A 25,368-nucleotide genomic window follows, 5' to 3' on the forward strand; every position below is an offset into this window, starting at 1 on the left:
CACACACACATGGGATGGCCATGCCCCAATTCCTTCTTCTCCTTTCTCATCTTCAGAGTTTGGGCATGTACTCACACACACCTCACTTGAGTTGCAAGCCAATGAGTCAGGGACTGGAATCATAGTCTGTCACATTGGAGTCCAGTACCTTAGCTATTACATCATTTGCTGGACCTCAGAGGTAATGTTTTACAAGCAATCCAGTCATTCCTTAACCCAGTCATAAAATTATCCATCATAATTTTATAAAAGGACAAAATAAAATAAAATAAAATAGGTAAGGAAAAACACATGTGGTTGCCTATAGGTTAAGGTGGGGTGGTGGGACAGACTAGGAAGGGGTATACGGAATCTTCTGAGGTGATAGAAGTATTCTGTATCTTCTTAAGGGAGTGGACTATGTGGGTGTAGATTTAAAAATACATACATACACACACACACACACACACACACACATATACATGCATGCAATCACCTAAAAAGTACAAATAATCCTTACATCAAGTTAATATGTTTACATTGCTCACTGATATATTTTAGGCTTAGGCAAATGAGTAGATATTTTGAACATAATGGGAAACAAATTTCTCATAGTAGATAAGAGAGACAGAAACATTCAAAAAAGGAGTACTAGCATATACCTTGTGGTTTTGGATTGGTTTGAGAGGTATCATTGCATATATAGCTCTGCTACCTATATGGGACTGAAAGTAAATTCACACCAATAACAATGAGCAGAACTAGGGCCCAAATCTTGATTTCTAAATGCCATCCTCTATTGAGATGACCAGAAATCAATAGATAATGACTGCCTGCAGCACAAGAACACATAAATTATATGATGATCCTGGAATATCTCACTGTTTCAGAAAGAATGAAGTACCCCAAGAATGATAGATACAAACAAAAATGGTAAAGAAGCTTTATGGCCAAATCTGGAATGATTCAAAAATCAAAACTCAGGGTGCTGTCTTCTAACCCATTAAGTAAAATAAAAATCTATAGTGCAATATTGACATTAATTAATAAATTAATTGAATTAGTGAACAAGAATAAAAAGTTCTTTATTACAGTAAAATGCCATTGAATACACTCAGAAGAATGATGGAGTGAGAAAATCATTAACAGATGCTAAAATTGTTTTCTATCCTTTACTGAAGTGGTATGAAGTGTATTTAATTTACAAGCTAAGTGATGTATAGTGATTAAACGTATAAAATAAATAAGAATAGAATAAAATAAATCAGAATAAAATAAAATTAAAATGACTGATAAACTTGAACACTTTGGAATATTCACTCTGTCAGATCATGAAAGTTTTTATCAGTAGCCTGAAACATTGTCTTAGGCAAGACTGTTATTCTGTCCTTAAAAGCCTTGAAATCTGACTTTGACTTGGCCTCTTATTAGAGGAAAGTCCTTTCAGGCACACATTTCCAGAATATGTAAGCTTCATTTATATCTAAGATTTGCACTGGAAAAATAATTTTTGTCTACAATCAGCTTATCTAAATTTTACAAATATTCAGCTGCCCTCACATTGGCACTCACAGACTCACCACTCACTTTCACGTTGTACACTGAATAACGATTTTTGAATTGTTTCAATCCTCCTCCCCCAGAGTTAGCAATAAATTCGTCATAGTTGGGACCAGCTTTGTCTTTTAACATCAAAAATGAACTTTGCTTTGGCTGTTATCAACAAAGAGGGATATGCTTCTGTAATCGGTCTTCAATCCAGGTCATTAGCAGTTTCTCTGTATCTAATACAGGCCTCCTCAAAGTTTTGTTAGTTTTGGTGTCTTCAGTGAAGCAAACACTTTCACAGCTTCGATCACTATGTGCTTGTCATAATTTTGTAGCTATGGTGGAATGGGATATTCTTGGCTGGTGAGCAATAACCATCACTAATTTTTCATCTCTGTAGTCCTAAATCACTTTTTTTCTCTTTTTTTTGGAGAGTTTTTTTTGCTATAGGACACGTGCGCTCACCAGAAAGACAGAGAGAGACAGAGACACAGAAAGTGAGAAATCACCCCCCAGGGAGATGGCAATGTCGCAATCCCTTCTCCTCCATTCTCCTCTCGGGATCTTGGGCACGCATGCACATGCACCCGGTGTGAGTTTAAGCTGCTGGGTCCGGGACTACATGGGGGGCCAGCGACATAGCCATTACACTAACTGCTGGTCCCCTAAATCACTTTTAATTTTGTTCCCAGGTCAATCATTTGATGTGGTCTCTCTCTTTTTAGAAAAAAAATTCGTATTATAGCACATGGGCACGAGAGAGAGAGAGACCCTCTATAAGGTTTGGTGATACCTCAATCCCCTTTCTCTAGTCCTCTAGCTTGCCAGGATAGTAGGCACATACACACACATATTTGCTGTGTTTTAGGCAACTTGGGCCAGGGGCTTGAACCATGGTTGGCATGTGATTTCCAGCTCTGCAGTATGACACACAACCAACTATACCACAGAGTTTGGGCCAATTTGACCTCTTACCAGCAATATTAACAGTGGATTTTCTATGCTTAGTGGGCCATCATAAATTAAACAACATGAGATTAAATCAAGCATAAGAGAAAATTATGCAATCAAGAGATTCTCTAAACATGAGTCTGTTGCCAGTGAAACATTGCATACTGTTTTACATGAAACTTTTTTTTGGTAAGTGTTGATAGAAGTAATACACTCTAAAATAAGTTTAGTATAGTAAATATTTAAATCAGAAATGTGGTCATTTATTATCATAAGCAAGTATTATCTACTATGCTATACTTTTCAATGACTGGCAGCACAGTAGGTGTTTTTACCTCAGCATCACCACAAACACTTGAGTAAGAATGCATTTCCCTATTATATTATGATGGCTATGATATCATGAGATGATAGAAATTTTGCAGCTTCATTATAATTTTATGAACCACTATTGTATATATTTTCCATTGGAAACAAAAATGTCATTATGTGATGCATAACTGTATATAAATATAAAACTTATATATGCAAGTTGTGAACAAATACATAATTTATATATGCGATTACATATAAATACATAGCTTATATATGACATATATGTAAATATATGATTTGCATATAAAATATATACATAATTTATATATAAAATAAATGTAGATTTAGAAAGAAAAACAGAGATAGAGCAAGTCCCAAAAACCAGTCTGGATAAAGAATATACAGGAATTTCAAATAACGTATTGGAAACTTGGAGTGTGGGACTATGTAAAAATTAAAAGATACAAAAATAGTGTTTGCTTAACTGTTCAACAATCTTTTTTTAAGCAAACCTTTATGCCAATAGTTTGCTTGCCAATAGGAATGGAAAGGGTAGAAACTTATCTTACTCTGTCAAAAAACCATAAGAGGCATTTAAATTTTTTTCCCAGATACATGTACAAAGGTTTGGTAATAAACACTTGAAAATATGTCAGCTATCGATGTCGTTATACAATAGATCTGCAGCAACAAGATCTCTTTTCATATCCTATGTAGTGAGCCTGAAATAAGAGGTATCTATCTCTAGACACCTCATTTATCTTCTGAAAAGAATTGTATAGCTTTATTGGGGCTGGCAGTTGGTGTGGTGGTTAAGGGCACTGGACTCCCACTTGGCTACTGCAGTTAGTGTCCCAGACTTGGAGGCTTGCTTTCTCACTTTCTCTCTCTCACTCTCGCTCTCACTCTCGCTCTCGCTCTCACTCTCTGTCCTTCTCTGATCAAATCAAAATTGTATAGTTTTATTAAGTTACATTGTTTCAGTGTTCCTGTTGTTCTTGAGGAATAACAAACCACCTCAAATTGAGTGATATAAACAGTAAGTATTTTGTTATGTTCACAGATTCTGTGAGTCAGGAATTACGAAAGGTCAGTAGAATAGCTTGTTTCTGCTGCAAAATATTGAAGGCCTTAGCAGGAAACACCGAAAAGGTGAAACTGTCACTCACATGTGAGAAGGGCTTGTAAAACTGTGTGGAGGGCCTAGTGTGGAAAACTAGGACCAAACAGGAGCCACGGAATATTAGAAACTTCCGTATATCTTTGTTTTTTTGTTTTCTAAAGTTTATTCAGATTTCTTCCACGAGAGAGGGAAAGGGAGAAAAAGAGAAAGAGACAGAGAAAGACAGGTACTCCCTACAGGGTCCTCATGATATGATCCACCCTGAGTTCCATCCAGCCTGAATCACAAGCACACACACACACATGCCCCGCTCTGGGACATGAACTCAGGTCCTTTGTCACATGGCTCCAATGATATTACTGCTGTGCCATCCTCTGGCCCTCTTGTATATGTTTTTTCCAGATTCACTAATAAGCGTCTCTATTTGGCTTCGTGTCCTCACAACATGGAGGACTCTGCTGGTTAAGGGAGACCTACATGGCTCAGGGTTCCAGGCTTCTAAGAACAAGGCAGATGCTGCATCACCTTTTCTGACCTTGCCTCTGAAGTCAGGAAGTCATGCAGTTTCTCTTCTGCTACATCCTATCGATTACACGGGAGTCAAAAAAAGCCCATCTAGATTCAAGAGAAGGGTACAAGGCCAGCAAGTGGTGTGGTGGATAAAGGTGCTGCATTCCCACATGGCCAACCATGGTTTGAGTCCTGAACATAGCAGCTTGCTTTCTTGTTTTCCTTTTCTTTCTCTGTCTCTGTCTGGTCAAATTAAAAATATTAATAGTAAATGGAATTAGAGAAATAAATAATTCTTTTTAAAAAAGAGAGAAGGATACTTAGACCTCACTTGCCAATAGGAGGAGAAACGCATGTGGTGTGGGGAATTATTGTTCTGGTCATCTTTGTAAAACAGTCTATCACATCATCTTTTCCATTTCAAGAAAAAACCACTCATCTGTCTCAGACTCTTTACCCTTTTCAACATTTACAATTTCTCCTTTAATTTTACAGAAAAGTTACAGAAAATCTGTTCTCCAAAGGCATACAAAATTACTGATAACAGTATCAATTCTACAAAAATAAAAAAAAATGTAGTAACAGGGAGCAACCAAAGAATTGAATTATGTTACAGGTGCATTTGTTTGATTTGGAAATACATTCCCATTCTACTGAGTTGTTCCGACAACCCAATATTTAATAAGAAATCTCTGGATGGAACTTATCCATCTATAGTTTCAAAGCCTTTCTAGCATTCCAGCATCATCTAGGAATCATGGGAGTTTATTAGAAATGCAGAATGTCAGACCCCACCCCATGCCTACTGAATCAGAATATGTATTATTTAAAAGTTTATTTATTTATTTCTTTAGAGAGGGAGAGAGAGAGAAACCCCTAACAGGGTCTCCAAACCATAATCTACCTCCAGTTTCAGCCAGCTTAGATCATAGGCATACATGTGCATGCCTTACACGTCCAGGGAGGTCCCAGGACTTGAGTCCAAGACCTATCCCATATGGGTCCCAATTTAATTAGAGCTGTGCCACTGCCTGGCCACAAAGCTGCATTTTTAACAAGATCTCTAAATGGTTACTCTGCACTTCAATGTTTGGGTAGCTATGGCTTAAATAATTCTGGTGATCTTCCAAGTGTATATGAAGCAAACCCTTTAAAACCAGTATCCATCAGTATGTGGTCGACTAGGTTCATCTGCAGCAGAATTATTTATTGAAGTGCTGGAAGCTGGGTCCTTAGAACTTACATTTTATTACGCTTTCCCCTCTAAGTGATTTTTATGCCAACTGACATCTGAGAACCACCTCTCTAAAGCAAAGGGAGTTGTTGCATGATTCTAAGCATTGTTCTCAGTGTCACAGCAGCAGCATTAATGTCAATTGGGAACTTAGAAATGCTCACTCTTGGGTATTACTCCAGACTTACTGAATCAGAAACTCTAGGGGTGGGACCCTACAGTCTGCATTTTTGCAAGCCCTCTTGGAGATTCTAATTCACGCTAAGGTTTTTTTGAACTGCTATACCAATGTATAGACATTGCACCCAGAAATGGCTGATGAAGATCATTAGCTTTCCAAACAGGGGTTTGCCCTTTTGTTGACACTAACATATTTCGTTCAGTTTTTCAAACCTTGCTATTTACTTTAGCTAAAAATTATGAAAGACTATTTCGTATGATGTTAGTGCTTTCGTAGGAAAGCACACTTATTTTCATGTTTATAATCTGACAGAGTAATTTTATTTAAATCCTGTTTTAAAAGACACATTCTTGTTTTTTCAATTTGTCACACACATCTCATCAATTTTAACTTAGCATCGAAATTGCACAGAACTTATTTCTATTATTCAATTTTACCATTACATATAAGTGACAAGTATAGTCCTTTCAAATCATATGCAAGTGACTGGTAGCCCACCTGTACCTGTTGTCCACCAACTGTTTGGTTGTCACGGCGATAGCAGACTATCTGACAGCCTGAACTGACACAGTGTTAATGAAAAGGCACACCTGGGCAGAGCAGAGTAGCCGCCTCTTGCCCCATCAGTTGAAACAGCTGTGGTCTACAGCCTGCCAAGGAAAGGTCAGGAAGAGCAGGCAAGCATTGCAGAGATAGAAAAAATAATGACAGAACAAAACTTATGTTTCTCTAAGTAAGCTGACCCCACTGGATGTGAGAGAATTACTGTAAAAAGACCCAAGAGATGTCTCTGGAGATCAGGTTTAGAAAGAAATGAAATGTATTTCTGAGTTGAGGAGATTTTGTTTCTATGACATAGCATATGTAGCTATATCATTATGATATATGACAGTCTTCCAAAAGTTCAGGGAAATGTGTATCATGTAAAAACTATGCATGGGTTTCATTCCTTTTTTTTTTTACACCAAATAAACATGTACTTTAATTCCATGTTTCCACTAATGTTTGGAAGTTCCCTTACACTTATGCTGCACCACTCTCAAGTTTTATATAATTCCCGACTTTTTTTTATTAGTGCATAAATAGCTGGAAGTTTGTTTTGTTGAATTATGTGGCTGATAGTTAATATTCTACTCATTATTCTGAGCGATGACTAGGTCTGTGAAGAAACGTAATCTTTGGAGACGTGATGGAAAACTGAGAGTGTAGCAGTGTTAAGTGGTCCAGATACGACTTTTGAATAAGGAGGGAATGGACAATGAGATACCCATTTTGTAAAACTGGATATATATGTATTGAGAAAATACTGGAAGGAAATATAGCCAGATGATAATATTTATGTCTGGATGGTGAGATTGTGTTTATTTAGTCTTTCTGCTTTTGTGGTTTTCCAAATTACCTGTAATAAAAATGCTATGACTAAGTATTGCTTTTATAATTTTGAAAAATGACTTAGTTTTGTTTGATAAAAAATGGGGCCCAAAACATAGACATTCCACTATGGTCAAATTAAGTGCAGTGCTTTTGCTCATATAATGTGGTCTTGGACCAGCACCACAGGCATTACCTGGGATATTAGAAAAACTCCCAAGACATACTGAATAAGAATTTTAATTTTTACAAGGTTCATAGGTGATGCCTACAGACAAAATTTTTGAGGAAGCAATGAGGTAGGGCATTTGTCTTAAGAAACTCACTCATGCTATATATGTTAAATTCTTATATCAAGTATTACATTCAACAGGTTTCAGCATGCCTAAGATTAAAATGAAAATAGAATTTTCAAATAGAGACAGTTTACTTAATGTAAATGTTTCCTATATATTCAGATACATAGGTAAAGGAAATTAAGAGTCTATACTGGAGAAAATTTATTAAAGAGGGAAAAATAAGATCAAATGTAGAGTATTTCTCATTCAGGTTTCTTTCTTACTAACATCACTTTGGGTGCAGAGGTCCAGCACCTGGAATGAAGTTTGCTGGCAGCAAAAAATAATGATGAACATATGTTTATGGCAGGAATACCTCTCGTTCCATCATTCCTATAGTTTAAGGGAAAATAACTCCAAGAAAGCTTGGATTGTAATTATTACAGCTGGTCAATTTTCTATAGCCATAGTCATTCAAAAATCATTTGTAATTGCTGGTGTGCTTCTTATCAAAGTGTGAATCATGGCAAGCCTAGACTCTTGTTTTTTTGTTCCCCCCACATGACTCATGCTTTTATTTTTTACCTTTTTACACTTTCCTATAAACTGTTATCAAATGTAGAATGTGTTATTTTTACCCAAAATTGTTTTACCCAGTAAACACTTCAGAATGTTAATAATAGGTGATTTAAAATATATGCTATTTTGAAGAGCCCAATTAGGAAATAAATTCAAAATTTGCATAGATTGTTTATGAAGAAGTTGTATTGATATGTCTAACTTTTTGCAGATAATGACTCGTACCACTTCCTCTTTCCATACTCTGTGTGCATGTGTGTTTGTGTGTGTGTGTGAGTGTGCGTACATGCCTGAGTGTGACTGATGAGCAAAACAGAAGGAATATGCAGCATGATAGGTAGCTTTTCCAATTCAAAGTGCATGTGAATCACCTGGGAATCTTGTCAAAATGCAGATTCTGAATACTTACTTAGCTAGAATGGAGTGGAAAGAACCCAGAACCCAGGCCTCAGAGGAAAAAAACAAACAAAAGAAAAAAAAATCCAGCTAATGGATCTTGAGTAAGCTTCTTTAATTACTTCAAGTCTGAATTTTATTGTCTGTAAAATGGGGTTAAAAGTTATGAAGAATCAAAAAAACAAAATAATGTTTATAAAGCACCTGATTACATAGAGAAACTCAATAAATAGTATTCTAAACAGTATTCATTGTATTATTGTCATTGGGTTAGATGGTCTGGCATACAAAATAGAGTGAAGGAAAAGAAGTGTCGAAATAAAACAGCTGACGTGTCACAATATGAAATCTCAAGCTTCTAATATCTGGCCCTTTGCAGCTCCTTTGACTGCAGGAATTTCCCCTCTTGGCCATAAACTGATGGCACAGAAGCTTAGAACACTAGTATCATTTCAGAATTTCCAATTTCAGTCCAGAACCACTTGGCTGGATTGTGTAATTATCAGTTTTTTATATAATTTGTGTTGTCTTAGAAGTGGATACTAGTACCTACCCCTTTGGACTTTTACTACCTTCTTATTTTCCTATTTATAATATCACATTAAAAACAATGATAAGAATTTAAATTCTTCATCCAGCTATTTTACTTAAAACTATCTTGCAGTTCCATCAACTCTCTAGTTCTGGCTAATCCTGTGACAGTCCCTGGGTTTATCCCAGTCCTAAGAAAGAAAACTAGATTATTTTTAGACTTACTAGCAAAAATTATGGAATGTATTTTAACAGATTGATAGTCCAATGTTTAATCTATATATTGCACATATAGATCCCCACACAAAATGCCTTTTGCATGCACAAAAACTGTCCTTGTGTATCCTTTGTTTAGACTATTATATAGGGATGATATACCCAGCAGATGGAAGGGGTAGGATAGAGAATTTCAACCTTGGCTGTTGGTAGTTCGCTTCCTAGGAATTTCATTTCCTTGGGTAAATTTTACACAATAGAGAGTTAATTGACAAGCACCTTTCAACATGTCAAGGTGTTCTGAGTTAAAAATGTACTTTTTTCATAGTCAATATTGACTTTCTGATGTCTACATTGATGTTTTAACATCTAATTCTCAGTGGATGGTTCTGAATTCTCTTAAGTTGAGTATTTATTAGGTTCAGAATAACTAATTGCTATTACTTTTCTTAGATCTTTTGAACTTATTTCTATCAAGTTTTGTTAAATTTTTTTAACAAAGAAGTAAGTTTTTGCTAAAACTTAATAAAGCAAGGCTTTTAAAGAAGAGCAAACTCCCATTCTACTCAAACTATTTCTAAAGATCCAAATGGAAAAAAGTCTCCCAAATTCATTCTATGAAGCCTCCCTTACCCTCATTCCTAAAACAGATAAAGACAACACACAGAAACAACAAATTTATAAAAGAAAAGAAAACTACAGACCAATGTCTCTCATGAATACAGATGTAAAAATTCTGAACAAAATACTAGCAAATCATGTCCAACAACACATTAAAAAGATTATGCGCCATGACCAGGTAGGCTTCATTCCAGGGATGCAAAGGTGGTTCAACATATATGCAAAACATTAAATGTAACACATCATACTAACAGAAGTGAAGATAAAAAACTATATGATCACTTCAATTGATGCAGAAAAAAAAGCCAATTGATACATTACATCCCTTCATGATTTAGAATCTCAGCAAAATCACCATAGGAGACTTATTTCTCAATATAATAAAAGCCATATATGAAAAACCCACAGCTAACATCATACTAAATGGAAAATGGGAACAAGACTGCCCACTATCTCCACTGCTTTTCAGCATAATACTAAGAGTCTTAGTCAATGTTATCAAAAAAAGAGAATAAAATAAAAGGCACACAAAAAAGGGAAAGAAGTGAAATTATCTCTATTTGCAGATGGCATGAATATACACATAGAAAAACAAAAAAGATAAAAAGAACTCAACAAACAAAAATCTTGGAAGTAATAAATGAATACAATAAAGTGATAGGATACAAAATCAACATATAAGAATCTATAGCATTTCTATATACCAACAACAAACAGATTGAGGTAGAATTAAAGAAAGTAATCCCATCTACTATAACCACAAAAAGTTTAAGATACCTAGGAATAAATTTAGCCAAAGAAGTCAAAGACCTCTACAAAGAAAACTATGAAAATCTAAAGAAATGAAATAGAAAATAACACAAAAAAGTGGAAGGACATCCCATGTTCCTGGATTGAACGAATTAATAAAGAATTAATATAATCAACATGGTAATTTACTTACATATTTAACATAATCCCAATCAATTACCAGGGACATTTTCACAGATGTAGAAAAGACAATCATAGAATTTATTTTGAATCATAAAAGACCCCATATTGCCAAAGGGATACTTCACAAGAAGAGTGGAGTAAGAGGCATCTCACTCTCTGACCCCAAACTATATTGCAAAGCTGTGATAATTAAAACACCATGGTATTGGCATAAAAATAGACATGTGGATCAAAGGTACAGAATGAAGACCCCAGAAATAAACCCCAAAACAGACAGCCAAGTGATTTTTGACAAAGAATACCAGTCAATCCAGTAAGAAAAAGAAAACCTCTTTTGCAAATGTAATGGAAAAACTGAATATCCAACTACAGAAAGATGAAACAGGACCCCTGTCTCTCATCATTAATGAGAATCAACACAAAATGGATCAAAAATCTAAACCTAAGACCTCAACCTATAAAACTGCTGGTGGAAAACACTGGGGAAACTGAGAGACATCACAGTAGGCAAGAACTTCCTAAATTAGACCCTTCAAAGCACAGGCAATAATACAAAAAGTGGACAAGTGGGGTTAAATCAGAATAAGAAGCTTCTGCACAGAAAAAGAAACAATAATTAAAGTTAGTCGACACTCCTATGAATGGGAAAATATATTTGCAAACTGTGCCTCAGACAAGGGACTGATAACCAGAATATAGAGGAAACTCAAAGATTTACCCCTCTTCCCCCAATAAAGATCAAACCAATCAAAAGGAGGGAAAATGAGCTGAACGAACAACTCTCTAAATAAGATAACCAAAAAGCATATGGAAAAATGTTCAGCATCCCTTATCATAAGAGAAATGCAAATCAAAACTACAATGAGATACCACCTAGTCCTAGTCAGAATGGCTAAGAATAAGGAAAATAAAAATAAATGATAAATGTTGGAGGCTGTGATGAAAGAATTTTCCTACACTGTTGGTGGGAATGTAAATTAGTACAGCCACTATGCAGAACAATATGGAGCTCCTCAAAAACTTATAGATAGAACTACCATATGATCCAGAAATTCCACTCTTCGGTATCTACCTAAAGGAGAGGAAAACGTTCAGTCAGAAAAGTGCTTGCATATCCATGTTATTGCAGCATTATTCACTATTGTTAAGACATGGAACCAAACCAAATTTTCACAAACAGATGAATGGATTGAAAAAGTGTGGCACATACACACTATGAAATAGCGCTCAGCTATAAAAAACGAAAAACAAAAAAAAACAAAAAACAGCAAGACACTGGCATTTGATAGAAAGTGTACAAATATTGGAAAAGTGCTTGCACATCGATGTTTATTGCAGCACTATTCACGATTGCTAAGTCATGGAACCAACCCAAATGCCCCCGTATGGAGGAATGAATTGAAAAACTGTGGCACATATACTCTATGGAGTACTACTCAGCCATAAAAAACAACAAAATCCTGGCTTTTGACAGAAAGTGGAAAAATATAGAAGGTTTATTGCTGAGTGAGACAAGCCAGGCTATGAAGGAGAGACATTGTATGTCCCCACTTAACATATACTGAATGTCTGCACTCTATGACTGAAACTGATTGACTAACGGTTGTACAAACACAAAAGATGGGTGTGAATGTCAGATGAGGTGTATGTGGAGGAGTGAGGCCTAACGAAGGACATTTGGAGAAGGTATACGAGGTAGAACATTGACGGGATGGGGAGGTGTGGTGTTATCGGTTGAAGATATTTTGATCAACAGGACTGGGGAGAAATGTTCACATATTGAAATGCTCACATTGTAAGCTAAACAATGCGATTGAATGTATATACAAAAAGAAATAAATTAAAAAATGAAAGTGTACAAATATGGAAGATTTACTGTTGAGTGAAGCAATCCAATCTATGAAAGAGAGACATAGTATGTCTCCATTTAATATATACAAAATGTCTTCACTCTATGGCAGAAACAGAAAGATTGGAGGACAAAGAAGCATGCAAAATGGTTTTGGATACTGGATACAGTGTGGGAGGAGGGTGGGAGATAGGTAAGGGTAAAAGGAAGTGAATCAAAGAGAAAAAGAGACAAGACATTTAAGGGACATGGAAATTGAGGATTGTCTGTTGATGATAACATGTATGGAATCTTTAAATGGACTGGTGTGTAGTGTATTCATGCTTGTTTTATAAGCTCTGGTGATGTACAGTGATTAAATGTATATAATAAATTTAAAGAATTTAATAAGAATAATGTTTTTAAAGTTTTAACTATTTTTAACTTAAAGTAGTTTTCATATTTTCTAGCAACTAAGTCATAATTTCTATTTTTCATTTTTCCATTGTCAGTATCTAATAACTATTTTATTTTATTTCTCATTGATTTACTGGCATGAATTTATCTAATGTATGACTATTATAGTATATACATTTACATTTAAGATTTATCAAGGTTTACTCATTGTAGACATCACTGCTATTATCAATCCTAATGGAATTGCTGTTGCCTATTTGCTGATTATAAATATTATTGTTAATAGAGTTATTGTAATAATAATTACATGATACCTCACGGTATGAAATACTCAAAGTGAGTTTTTTTTAATCATATTGTTAATGAGTTGCTTTTTTTCCAGATAATATCCCAAACATTAACAGTTTTATAGCAGTATAGACCTCATGGTCTTTCTTGATCAATAAATGTTCAATGAGCATCTACTTTACTTAAGAGAGATACCAAGCATGAAAAGTGATATGAAAGTCTGGCCCTTTGAGGAATTTATAGCTTAGTTGAGAAGATAAAGCATATTAAGAATCAGAGAACCTCTAGGTGGAAAAAGTATTCCAAACATTAACAGTTTTATAGCAGTATAGACCTCATGGTCTTTCTTGATCAATAAATGTTCAATGAGCATCTACTTTACTTAAGAGAGATACCAAGCATGAAAAGTGATATGAAAGTCTGGCCCTTTGAGGAATTTATAGCTTAGTTGAGAAGATAAAGCATATTAAGAATCAGAGAACCTCTAGGTGGAAAAAGTCTCTAAAGTTCACTTTGATTACTAGAGTTTTTTTAATTCACTTTAGGGCACATGCACTCACTGGATAGATACATTGTGAGGGGAAGTAAGAAGACACTCCCCTCAAGGAGGAGGGCCATTCTCTCAATCCCTTATTTTCTGTTCCCCTTTTGGGATTATGGGCATGTATGCAGACATGCCCAGCATGTTTCTTAAGACACCAGGTCAAGGACTCAAGCTGTGTAGTCAGAAATGTGGAATCCAGACAATTTAACCAGCATGCCACTGGCTAACCCTGATTATTAGATCTATAAATTCTCTTTACAACTCTATAAAATAGTCCCACTGTCTGTCATTGAATATTTCCAATATCAGGCACTTGATTGTCTCCTGAGGCGGTATCCCATTTTGTGTCAAATCAGTACTGACATTCAGGATGTTCTTTTTTGAACTCAGTTGAAAATAATTCCAAATAGTGTTTTCTGTTTGTTTGTTTGTTTCTGCTATAGGGCACATGCACTCAACAGACAGAGACAAAGAGAGTGAGATAGATCACCTTCCAGGCAGGATGACCACTCCACAGTACATTCTCCTCTCAGGATTTTGGGTATGCATGCACACATGCCTGGTGTGATTTGCAAGCTTCCTAGTCCAGGACTCAAACTGTGCAGTTGTCCACAGTGGGATTTAGCTATCTCAAACTCTGCACCATCTGCTGCTCCCAATAGTTTTTGACCATTTGCTCTACTTCTGTCTTTGGAACGCCATGAAACCATTTTGTTTGTTTCCCTTATAAGAGTACCTGAGACAGATGATAGCATATTACCTCTTGCTCATTCCCTAAACTTCTGTAAGACAAACATTCTTAGTCGCTTCTAAAGTTCACCTTTTACAAGATAATTTTAATCTTTTAAAATGTTCTGACCTTTCAAGAGACATAAAATGTTAAATAATGATACAACATTGTACACACTAAGTGTGTACCAAGGAAGTGGCACAGATATTTGAATTTCAGTGATTATCTTAGATTAAAGAACATCCCATGGGGATCAGCAGTTAGCGTAATGGCTATGTCGCTAAACTCCCATGTAGCCGACTGCGATTCGAGTCCCAGACCTGGTGGCTTAAACTCATGCCAGGTGTGACCAAGATCCCGAGAGGAGGATGGAGGAGGAGGGATTGTGGTGTGGCCATCCCCCCTGGGGGGTGATTTCTCACTTTCTATCTCTGTCTGGCGAGTGCACACACCCTATAGCAAAAATCAAAAAAAAAAAAAAAAGAAAGAAAGAATAAACACTACATGAAAGTTTTAGACATATTATTTTGAGTGGGTTGATTTCATTGTGATGTAATTTGCTGGGGAAAGACATCTTCTGCCATGAATTTTGTACTTCTAGAGCAGGAGTTTCTCCTGAAGAAAACATCAAATTATTTATGTGTGGGTTTCAGTGGAGTCTTGTCAATGGAAGACCCAACATATATTACATTTTCTATGAAATCTTCATTGATTCTCACAGAATGGGAGTGAAAAAGGGTAAGGAAAGAAAGGAGAACAAAGGGACAGGATGAGTAAGGATGTAGTCATGTACTTTAGTGAAATAAGCTGTGGCTAGGGTTCATGTATTGTGCTAGGATTTGTGGTTCTTAAAAGCTGTGTTGGGACCAGAGAGTGGCACAGTGGTAAACACCATTTACTATGAGGTTATCCCATATGGGAAGTTTTCTGGTTCAGGTCTGGAGACCTCCCTGAGTACACTGGGCATACATGTGCCCATAAGCAGGAGCTGACTGAAGGCTAAGCATCAAAATACTGTTGAATAGGCATCAAGGTACTGTTGAATAAGCATTGAAATAATATTGAAGGTACTGCCTGTTTTATTGTGCCTCTTTTTTTGTAAGTCTTTCTTGCTATTGGAAGAAATAAATAAATCAACTTAAAGAGATAAGTTGTGTTGCATGTAATGACATTGTCAGGGTGTATCATGCTTATGTGTTGTACAGTTTATGTGGTGGAGAGGTGTGTGTGTCAGTTCTTAGGTTAGTTTTATCGGCTTCAGTCAGAGGATAATTGCCTGTATTGGGATGGGTGAATTATAGAAATAACCCAAGAAGAACTTTCTCAGAAGGAAAAAGTAGGCCACCAGTGGCAGAACTCCCAGCGCAAAACCTGCAGGTTACATAAGAGTGAGCTCAGCTGCTAGGTGGATCGGGGCACTTGGTGCACCCTTTATTAAGGCAGTGGTGACTAGGCTGGGCACCAGAAGTGGGAAGAAATGACTGTACTGGAAAAGGTCAGTCCATTCCTGAGGGGATAAGAAGATCAGCCATTATGATGAGATGGAAGTGGATTACACCAAAAATGAGGGGAACTTCTCTATGGATGGGAATATGGAGAGCCTATGGGTATCTGAGAATGTAGATAGCTCAGAATTGGGTAATGAAGACTGTGAAAGAAGAATGGAATGTTTAAATGAAATGTCCAGTCTTGAAAAACAGTTCACTGATCTCGAAGATCAACTTTATAAGGAATGATTAAGACAGGTGGATGCAAAACTCCCAGAAGCCATAGCTGGAAAAACACCAGAATATTTGGAAACACTGGCAACTTTACACAAAAATATGCAAACTTGTACAAAGGTAACAGGAAGTTATAGAGAGCTCTGCTTATAATCTGTAAAGGGCAAATATGAATGTGAAATTCAAGAATCTCACCAGCACTGTGAACATTTTACAGCCAGCCAGGACTATAAGCTTGGACCTGGTATGTAGAGGTCAACCCAGGAACCAAATCTTGGTTTGCTATATGGTATCCAGCATTGCAGAGGATTGCACTACTGCTTTGCCACCGGGACTGAGCTTGTGTGTGTGTGTGTGTGTGTGTGTGTGTGTGTGTGTGTGTGTGTTTGAGAGAAATTTTTGCCTTAGGTCATGTGTGCTTTCTGGAGAGACAGAAAAACATAAACCAAGAAATCACCCCCTAGGGGTATGTTCATTTTTCAATACTTTCTCCTCCGTTCTCCTCTCAGGATTTTGAACATGCATACAAATGCTCCCAGTGTGAGTTTCAAATTGACGGATCCAGTACTTGAACCATGGCCGACCATGTGAAAGTCCAGCATCTTAACTGCTTCATGACCTGCTAGCACTTGTATGTAGTTTTTAACATAGATGAGTGAAAAGACTTATATCATAGTCTTTTGATATAGCCCAGAGTGAACTAGAGAAGGAAATAAGAAAGCTTAAGGAGGATAGTTTGAACATCAATACTACCTCAGATTGTGGAATGATGAGTCAAGTCAAGAAAAAATAGGAGGGATCCTTCCAGTCCTGACAAAAAGAAGCCCTTTGTTTCAGATCCATATATAGTTTATATAATACAAGATCTTGATATTCTTGAAGACTGGGCAATGATTAGAAAGATAATGCCTACATTGTGTCCACACAGAGGTAAAACAAAACCACCCATGAAATTGGAGAAACATCTGCACAGTGCTAAAACCGAAGAGAGAAGGCTTTATCTATGATGGTGAATGGTATATTCGTGGGCAAATGATATGTATTGATAAAAAAGATTAATGTCCTACAAGTGCTATAATTACAATTAACCATGATGCTATTTGGCTTAAGGGAAACAAATCTAAGCTTTCCATTTCACAACTACAGAAAAAAAATATACAAGCAAACATTCATAATCATGATTTAAGTGTTAAATATAATAAATCTACCTTATTAGTGTTACCAAGTGTGATGTGCCATGAGAGTAAAAAAATATATTCAATAACTTAGTATTCTCATTGAATTATGAGAGATATATTTGTATGCAGTTCTATAAGTAGACGTACATTGATATGTTATTAAATGAAGCAATAATGAAAATGTAACCATCATTATATTTATTTGCCTCTTAGGTACAATGACCAACAGGTGTAAATGTTAGAAGTTTTTTTCTTTAATTTTTATAAAAGTTATGAATATTTATCATTAGTGAACTATGGCTACATTTATTTGCAATTCGAGAACAATTTTCACAGGGTTCATCCCCTGTCCCACTCGCTATAGGACTTTGGATTTGTGTTTTGGGACTTTAAGACAAATTTGCACCCCTCCCCACCCTATCCGGATACTGGTTCAAGCCCAAGGCTTTACCGGACAGGCTGCCTGTGGCTGCCAAACCTAACGACAGGACCCATGGCTCAACCCCTTCCCCACTCACCTTTGAAGTGTCAGGATTTCTGTGTTTAGGATAGAACAAGGCATGCATTGCATGCCACATGATTTTTTCTTTGCTCCTGAGGTGAAGCTCAGCAACTTAGTTTGAGTTGCACCTATTCTTTAGAAACAGGTAGGACTTTGGATCACCTTGGATCATTGACAACAGTGCAGGGTGCTGGTGAGCTACAGAAGACAGAGTAGAAGAGAAATCACCAGTTTTCTACTCCTGCACACCTTTAAACAGTCAGAGATAGATTTAATAATTTAGAAAGGAACATATAGATCACCAGATTACTAGGAACAATCGCAGAGTCATAAGAAATATAAGCAAACAACAAAATGTTTCTCCCCAAAGGAAAAACACAAGTCACCCTCAGACAACACAATGGAAATAGTGGAAATGTCAGATAAGCAATTCAGAATATTTGTGGTGACCAAACTAATTGAGATGCAAGAGGAAAGACACAACAAGCTCAAGGAGATGAGAAAGTCCTTTCACGGTTTTAAAGAAGAGAGACATACCATAAGAAAGAATCAAATGAAATTCTTAGGGTTGAAGAATGTGATACAGGAAATTCAAACTTCCCTCGAAAGTATTAAAAAGTAGATCATGAGAAGATCTAATGTAGAAGAAAATACCTCTGACCTAGAAAAAAGTATCAAAGAGACTGAGAAAACAACCAAGAAAAATGAGGATAAAATTTGAGAAATATTAGATACCATCAATCACCCCAACATCTGGATAATTGGTACCCCAGTAGAGGAAGAAAATAATGACATTGATCATTTACTTCATGAAATCCTGGAAGAAAACTTTCCAAACTTAGGCATTCGAATATCCAGACCCAAGAAATACATAGGACCCCAAATAGAATTAACCCAAGAAGATCCTCTTCAAGGCACATCATAGCCAGACCTGGCCAAAACCACAAACACAAGATACTAAAATGGGCAAGAGGGAAACATCAAGTTACTTACTAAAGGTCATCCCATCAGGCTAACATCGAACCTCTCATCAGAAACAATGCAGGCAAGGAATGAATGGGGAAATATAGTCAAAGTGTTAAATGAAAAACAGTTTCAACCAAGCATACTATACCAGACAAGATTACCTTCATATGGGAAGAAAAGATAAAAACACTCATCAGATAAACAAAATCTGAGAGAATTTACCAACTCCAGACCAGGTCTTCAAAAGATTCTGCCTGTGACTTAAACTCACACAGGGTCATGTGCATGTGTGCCCAAGATCCTGAGAGGAGAATGGAGTTGAAGGAACTGAGGCATGGCCATCCCCCCCTGGGGGTTATTTCTCGCTTTCTGTCTCTCTGTCTCTCTCTGTCTTCCTGGCAAACAAAAACCTCTCAAAAAAAAAAAAAAAAAAAAACTTTTCCCCCAATAGTATATTAGTTAGAAGTTCTAGGCTTTGGGAGTACTGTATCTCAACATTTCTGTTAGCCAATGAAATCAGAAAAGAGAACAATATAAAAGGTATTCAAATAGGCAAAGAGTAGTTGAAAATATCTTTATTTGCAGATGACATGATAGTATACTTAGAAAACCCAAAGGTTTCCATGAAAAACCTTCTTGAAGTAATAAATGAATACAGTAAAGTGGCAGTATACAAAATAAACATCTTAAAATTGATACCATTTCTATATAAGAACACTAAGTTAAACAAAGTAGAGCTGAGGAAAGGAATCCCTTTTTACCATGGCCACAAAATGTATAATATACCTAGGGATAAACCTAACTAAGGAAGTCAGAGACCTTTATAAAGGAAACTATGGAAATCTTAAAAAAGGTATTAAAAATGACATATAAAAGTGGAAGGGCATCCCATGTTCCTGGATTGGAAGAACTGACATAATCAAAATGACAATTCTACCCAAATTAATCTACATATTTAATGCAATGCCAATCAAAATACCAGAGACATTCTTCCCAGATCTAGAAAAGACAGTCATAGAATTTGTCTGGAATCATAAAAGACTTTGTATTGCCAAAGCAATCCTGCACAAGAAGAGTGGAGTGGTGCCATAATACTCCCTGACCACAAAATGTACTTTTAAGCTGTGATAACCAAAACACATGGTATTGGCACATTGACAGACAGGTGGACCAATGGAATAGAATAGAGACCCCAGAAATAAACCCCAAAGCATACAGCCAAATGATTTTTGATAAAGGATACCAGTTAATCCATTGGGAAAAGGAAACCCATTTTAGCAAATGGTCCTGGGAAAACTGTGTATCCGACTGCAGAAAGATGAAACCGAATCCCCATCTTTCACCATTAACAAGCATCAACTCCAAATGGATCAAAGATCTGAACCTAAGACCTCAAACAATAAAACTACTGGTGGAAAACACTGGGGAAACTCTGGGAGACATTGATGCAGGCAAAGATTTCTTCAATATGACTCCCAAAGCAGAGGCAATAGTTCCTTACATAGACAAGTAGGACTATATCAGAATAAATTTCCACACAGCAAAGGACACAGTAACAAGTGTGAATTGACAAGCTTCAGAATGGGAGAATATTTTTGTCAAATATGCCTCAGACAAGGGACTGATAACTAGACTACCCAGGGAACTCCAACGGCTTACTTGAAAAAAAAAATTATTAACCCAATTAAAAAATGTGAAAATAGCTTCCTCTTTTCCAGTTGGAACCTTGGAGGGAGTTAAAGAGAAGAAAAAGAAGGTTCCTGCTGCAGAAGAAACCAAGAAAAAGGCTCCTGCTGTGCCAGAAACCCTTAAGAAAAAAGTGAAGGAATTCTGCAAGGCTGAAGATCAAGCACCTGAGAAAGAAGTTTGCTTAAGAGATGCTTTGAAAGGCAAGGAGGAAGCTTATCTATGAAAAAACTAAGCACTATCATAAGAAATATAGACAGGTGTACAGAACTGAAATTTGCATGGCCAGGATGGCAAGAAAAGCTGGCAACTTCTATGTACCTGCAGAACCCAAATTGGTGTTTGTCATCAGGATCAGAGGTATCAATGGAGTGAGCCCAAAGGTTCGAAAGGTGTTGCAGCTTCTCCGTCTTTACCAGATCTTCAATGGCACCTTCGTTAAGCTCAACAAGGCCTCAATTAACATGCTGAGAATTGTGGAACCATATATTTCATGGGGATAGCCAAACCTGAAGTCAGTAAATTAACTGATCTACAAATGTGGTTATGACAAAATCAATAAGAAGAGAATTGCTTTGTCAGATAACTCTTTGATTGCTCGATCTCTTGGTAAATTCAGCATCATCTGCAAGGAGGATCTGATTCATGTAATCTATACTGTTGGAAAACACTTCAAAGAAGCAAATAACTTCCTGTGGCTCTTCAAATTATCTTCTCCACGAGGTGGAATGAAAAAAAAGACTACCCTTTTTGTAGATGGAGATGTTGGCAACAGGGAAGACTAGATCAACAGACTTGTTAGAAGGATGAATTAAGGTATCCACCATGATTATTTCTGTAATGCAGTCAGCATAAAAAAGATGTGAAAATTAGTTGAACAAAAATCTCTCTAAGGAAGACATAGGAACAACCAAAAAGCATATGAGGAAATGCTCAACATCCCTCATTTTAAGAGAGATGCAGATTAAAACTGCACTGAGATACCACTTAATCCCTGTCAGAATGGCAAAGATTAAAAATACAAAAAGTGATAAGTGTTGGTGGGGATATGGTCAAAGGGGAAATCTCCTACACTGTTGGTGGGAATGCAAAGTGGTTCAGCCATTGTGGAAAACAATATGGAAGTTCCTCAAAGATCTACAAATAGAACTACCATTTGATCCAGCAATCCCACTTCTGTGTATCTACCCAAAGGACAGGAGAATGCTCGGCTAGAAAAGTGCTTGCATGTGAATGTTTATTGCAACATTATTCACAATTGCTAAGACATGGAGACAACCCAAATGTCCACAAACAGATGAATGAATAGAAAACGTGTGGCACTTATACTCTATGGAATACTACTCAGCCATAAAATACAACAAGATCCTGGTATTCTATAGGAAGTGATCAAATATGGAAGACCTATTGCTGAGTAAAGTGAGCCAGGATATGAAAGAAAGATATTGTATGTATTCACTTAATATATACTGATATTCATGGTAATCATGCTGGAAAAAGAAATGTAATGCACTTTAAAGATATATGTGGTTCAATGTAATATAAAAAAGATTATGATAATAATAAATAAAATTAAATTTAAAAAATTTCACATTCTCATTCAATGTGCGTTTGTGAATAAGACTGATAAAATATTTCCTATAAATGGTTTGAAATAGTGCATTAGTGTTAAATTAGAATTGAAATGTAAACATAGATATGTGAGTATCTACATATGGCATCATCAGCTTATTTAGAATTGATGGCCTTACATTACAATCGATCTTGTCTCACCACAAATTAAGCTATTGGGTTTGAAAGCTAAAAGGAGCACTTTTGTAGAGTAACAGCTTTCTTCCTTTTCCTTGATTGTATGGTGGTGACCTACTTTTACAAATTATCCTTAATATTAAATTTTAGAAATTATACTTAATGTTATTTCTCGTAGCTCTTCAGAGGGCAGATACTTACACTTGATATTTATGATGCAGTCTATAACTGAATAATAACTTATAATTTTATGGTGTTTTCTGTACAAGTATGATCTTTTGAAACAAATTTTTAGTAAGCATTTTCCAGAGGCAACCAGATCCTTCTCTTAATTTTATTCCTAGGGCAAAATAGACAGGTTTAATTCTCTTGACTCTATTCCCAAATTAATAATTTTATCTTTGGTATTTATACACTTTAAGGTCATTTGGTGTAATTTAGTAAGTGTTGGCCTGCCTTCCCTCAGCCAGATTCAAAATGAACTTCCAAAGCCTTGGAAATACAAAGAATTGAAACCCTCACTATGGCTACACAACTGGCTATAGTATATATTTAGGGTGCAATCAAATCAAATGCTCCTGATGGTCTTATCTACTTCAATTTCTGTTATGGTAGAACTTAAGAGGGTGAGGAAAAATCTACTTTTTATCACTCAGGGAAGGAATAGTTGAATGATTCTGTTTGTTTTCTTACTATTTTACCTCTGCAAATTTTACCAGATTTTAAAACATTTGGCTTCTGAAATTCAGTATCAGCAAAGTTATGCTACTTTGTTCTGTTTCTAATGAACTTTAGCATATGTACATAATGTCATAATCCAATTGTATTTGAGAGTACTTATATGAAATGTTTGATAAGACTTTTTAATATGATTTGTATTTTTAAATTTAGTATACAATAAAAAGATGTTCAAGTGTCAAAACAAAGCAAACAAAAAAGGACAAAGTGGTAGATACTGATATTGTAGCAAAGGTTTCCACTCTAGTGTTCAAAATATTGTGCAAAATGTGTATTAAGAAAAAACTATGCATGGATTTCAATCTTTTTGGTAGCAAAATACATTTGTACTTTAATTATGTCTTTCCATGAACTCTTTAAAGTCCCCTCATGAATATTTTCCTGTAGCGTGAAAACATTTATTTCTTCATTTATTATTCATCCAATAATAACTGACCACTTGTTATGTGCTAGCATCATATTAAGCCCTGGGAAGGATAAGCAATAATAGACAAGTCCCTCTCTTTGAGGTCTTTACAGTCTAGTCAAAGATTCAGATAAAATGAAATAATCACACACATAGCAACTTGTTGACCTAACTTTTCCAGAGGAAGAGAACTGGGTTCTACAAGGGGGGGCTCAAAAAGTTCATGGGAACATGGAAATAGAGTATAGTTTATTATGGTAAGAAAAAATTGAAATCCATGCATACTTTTTTCACAATATGCATTTTCCATGAACTTTTGAAGACCTTGAATATGAAAGAATAATACGGCACTCGTTATTTTGCATATTTTGTGTGTCCTCTGCTATAACCTGAGACAGCAGCCAATTGCTGCTGCAGGCCTCAGTGGTATCACCATCAAGAAGTTGCTTTTTCCTTTGGGCCTCAAAATCTTAATTCGTGACACTTAATGGATGTCAGTGTGATTAACCACTTATGAATCTGTCTCCCCAAGTAGAATGTGAGCACTTGGAGAGCAGAAATTCATTTAATCCAGTGGTCACCAACCTTTCAGGCACCAGGGACTGGTTTCATGGAAGATGATTTTTTCACACACTGAGGATGGGAGGGTGGTTTCAGGATGATTCAAGTACTTTATATTTATTGTGCATTTTTTTGTATTATTATTATTACATTGTAATATATACTGAAATAACTTTACAACTCACCATAATGCTATATTTGTAGCTGCTCCCTATCACTCGCATCACCACCTCAGCTCTAGCTCAGATCATCAGGCATTATTAAGTTTTTGGGAAAGTCATGGTGTATTTTTCTATTCCTATGCAAAAATGCATCACGACTTTCCCAATGACCCAATAGTTTCTCACAAGGAACAGGCATCCTGGATCCCTAGCTTGGGCAGTTCACAACAGAGTTCATGCTTCTCTGAGACTCGAATGCTATCACTGATCTGACAGGAGGCAGATCAGGTGGTAATGTGAGAGATAGGGAGTGGCTATGCATATAGATGAAGCTTCACTCAATTGCCCAGGGAACCATAATTTAATCTATCTCTGGACTTGTAACCCAGTACCTAGTACATGGTGAGACTTCAATAATGTTAGCTGGTTAACTATATCTTACTGCAGTATAATACAGGTTAAAATAATATTCTGAACCAACATTTTTCAACAACAGTGCACAGGATCAGGAGATTTCTTTACCTCATTATGTCCTAACTTTCTTGTGTATCAGATGGTACTATTTTATTATAGTATAAAATTGTATGCATTCCATTCTTTTGAACTATGTGCTCAATTTCAGAGTGTGCATTTCAAGTTCGGTTAGAGATCTATAAATCAAATATTGTTTTAAAAAAAGATATTCTTTAGAAAATAAGCAAACTCAAAATAAGAGAATCAAGTTGAATTAATTATTGGTTCAAGAGCAAAGCTTTAAAATACCAAATAATTGCCCAGGTGCTTTATGTGACTGTATTAGGCAGATTGTGATGTTGCTAAATCTAAACTTGAGTGAGACTGCAGTAAGAGGTCTGGATATTGTCCACGATTATCTCTTATTCGAGAGGAAGGTTAATTGCTTTTAATATGTACCCACTTTACTGCTTCATCAGCCTTTTTCCCTATCAGTTTTACTACTAACATTTCTGCTAAAACCCTTTCTAGAGGCTAAATATGTCTGCATGCATTCAGTATATTTAACTTATACCCCAGTCTGAGATAGGGATATTACAGAAACAGGACTGTGAAAAGAATTTAGAAAGGTAAAATTTTTTCTGGCTGGTCTGCCATAATAAATATGGATAATT

General features: G+C 36.1%; 2 pseudogenes; both read left to right on the forward strand.

Moving 5' to 3' along the window:
- LOC102482511 (breast cancer metastasis-suppressor 1-like protein) overlaps positions 1-17,469 on the forward strand; it is a 19,006-nt pseudogene extending 1,537 nt beyond the window's left edge.
- Positions 17,470-20,672: 3,203 nt separating this feature from the next.
- LOC106733710 (60S ribosomal protein L7 pseudogene) lies at positions 20,673-21,441 on the forward strand (annotated as a pseudogene).
- The last annotated feature ends 3,927 nt before the right edge of the window (positions 21,442-25,368 follow it).

Source organism: Tupaia chinensis, unplaced genomic scaffold, assembly GCF_000334495.1.
Source record: "Tupaia chinensis unplaced genomic scaffold, TupChi_1.0 Scaffold144482_1, whole genome shotgun sequence".
Classification (NCBI taxonomy): domain Eukaryota; kingdom Metazoa; phylum Chordata; class Mammalia; order Scandentia; family Tupaiidae; genus Tupaia; species Tupaia belangeri.